This window comes from Bos grunniens, chromosome 3, assembly GCF_055505025.1.
Source record: "Bos grunniens cultivar Pamir isolate PY7600 chromosome 3, Bosgru_T2T1.0, whole genome shotgun sequence".
In the NCBI taxonomy this organism is placed as follows: Eukaryota; Metazoa; Chordata; class Mammalia; order Artiodactyla; family Bovidae; genus Bos; species Bos grunniens.
The window spans coordinates 88,034,653-88,037,250 of NC_141167.1; positions in this window are offsets into that span (position 1 = coordinate 88,034,653).

The following is a 2,598-nucleotide window of genomic DNA, read 5'->3' on the forward strand; positions in this document are numbered from 1 at the left end:
TCTCGGTTTGCAAAGGTCTGTAAATATGTTTATATCTATGCAGAATGAACAAAGACTATCAAAGCTGCATGGGCCAGTAAAGCTTGGGCAGGTGAATCCTACATCTGCTGGTCCGGGAGGGGAAGGGCCTTAACCATGGCCACAGACAGTGCTCTGGGCAGATTGGCCATTTGAAGCCAGGTGTGGGCTGAGCCCATTCTGGGTGTCCTGGGTGTCCAGGTGAACAAGACACCACACTGTTACTTTCCTTGAGAAGCTCACAGTCGATGGAGAGCTGGCCAGAAAAGCAAGTGGAAGCAGTAATGTGGTAGAGACAGACATCTGGAGGGCCTCACAGGGCCCATTCCTCCCAGCCAGTGCCCTCCTACTGGGGAAGGGGCAAGGCGAGGGGAGCCTTCAGTTGTTGAGGGGAAGGCAGGGGGCTCCAGCATCAGGAATAAGGGCTCCTGGAGCACATGCTTTGTGCTCACAGCAGGGATGAGCCAGTGCCGAGGCTGTTCTCCCCCTGCTGGATACAGGAAATGCCCAGTTCCTGAGGATGCTGGGCTCCATTCCTGTCTGGGGCTGCAGAGGGTCTGTGCATTGGGGTTATAATTCAGGCTGATGTGTAAAGGATTGGGAGTGCCTGGGGCTAAAGATTGAATGGCTGTAATAAGAAGCATTTCCTGATGCTGGATTGAGACTGGAAGCTGAGACTGAAGGGCATGCTAGCTAGGGCTCTCCTCTCTGGGTCTGGTGTCTGAGCCCCTGGCAGGATCAAGATTTAGGGCTTCTCTAGGTGGGACCCACAGGAGCGGAGAGGAGCCTTAGCAAAGGGAGACCAAGCCTAGCTCCTCTCAAGATTCCAAGTGGGTCCACTTCCCTTTTCCTTTTCTAAAAGGGTGAATTAGAGCCCCCAACCTGGCCTTGACTAGGCTGAGGAGTAAGGCTGCCTCTGGAGTGAGACTGGGGGCAGGGGCGTCTAGAGACCTGGGGGCTGTGTCTTGGGGTGAGACGCCTAGGGTGTGGAGGGGGAGGATGGGAGGACAGCTAATGGGAAGCAGGTGGAAGGGCTGCCCGAGTCCCAGCCAGGGGACAGGCCGGCTGGGATGGCCCAGTCAGTGGGAGAACCCGTCAACTCACAGATAATCCCAGGGAACAGGCTCTGGGATGCCCATTCATATTCATTATGTGTGAAGTGGGCGGTTGTAAAGTTAGCTTTCTCTTCATTTGGCTGTCACTAGACAGAAAAATATGAGCTGTGGGCAGATGCCCCTGGATGGGGGCCAGCAGCTGGTCTCCGGCCTCCCTGTGCCCTCCCCCACCAGGGCCTCCCTCCCGCACAGGGCCCGCTGCAGCCCTGCCCGCCTCTCCCGCCCTTGCTGCGTTGATCTCCGACTCGACTTTGTGTTCTTCACTTTCTGTCTCTTTCCCACTTCTGTTTCCTTTGCTCTCACAGATTCCTTCCTCTTCCCTCTTTCTGAGCTGTGAGAGAGAGGGGGTTGTGGTTTTTCTTGACCACCGCTTTATGTCTGGCAGCCAGCATAAGACGTGGCTCAAGTGGGCACTCAGTCTCTGTAGAACTAATCTTTCTCTTTGCATCATCTTCTGTGAGACAGTCCAAAATCTTGCTGGCTACTCCTTAGATGAAGAAGCGTATAGTGCAGTGCTCTTAACCCTGGAAGTAGCAGGGTGGGTTTGCTTCCCAGTTCATCTTTGACCAGCTGGGGGAAGGTGGTGCTGCTCATCAGTGGTGGCTGGGACTGCTTCTCCCTACTGCCCAGGCTCTTCCCTTCCTGATGGACATGGGCTCAGGACACCTGGACCTCAGAAGCCAGACCCTCAGGGAAGAGAAGGAAGACACTGGGGTCCTCAGGGGCGGGGGGTGGTGGAGCCTTGTCACTGACTAGGCAGATCCATCCATCCGATGGATCTGCGCCCTCCTCGGGAAGAAGCACAGTGCTGGCCACTGGAGTCTTTGTGTGCTTGGGTTTCTCCGCGCCTGGAGGAGGCCCAGGATGGGGGTAGCTGGGCTGCTAGCTGAGGCCAAGCTGCTCTGAGCAATGTGGTTGTGTTTACTGGGAGGGTGGGAGGGCCGGGCCTGCTTTTTTCCTGCCTTCCAGGAAGATAAGGCAGAAAGCGGGGATGAAGGATAGAATGGGTAATACTCTGAAACCACAAGAAAGGGTCCTGGCTTTCGTCTCTGCCCTACAGCTCAGACATGCTCCTGGGGCATCTGGGAGCAGGGAATGGCCCCACCCCCACTACTCTGGGGTCCCTGCTCAGGGAAGCTCAGAACCCTCAGTGGGCTCCCCAGACTTCCATCTCCCCTCCAGTGTCAGTTCACCCACAAGCTGTTTCAGCTCTCTCACTCCCCTTCGGAGCCCTAGTTTTCCCTTCCAGATGAGCCCAGCAACCCTAGAGCCAGGCTTTTCCCCTTGCTTTCCTGTACCAGCTAAAGCCACAGGGACCCTGGGCAGGTGACATGACATGCATGGGCCTTGAGGGCTGGCTGCAGGTTCATCTTCCCCTACCCTCTAGGATCCCTGCCTGGACCCCAGGCACAGACCAGCCCTAGAGCAACCAAGTGCCAAACCCTGAGCATACACAATCACCTGG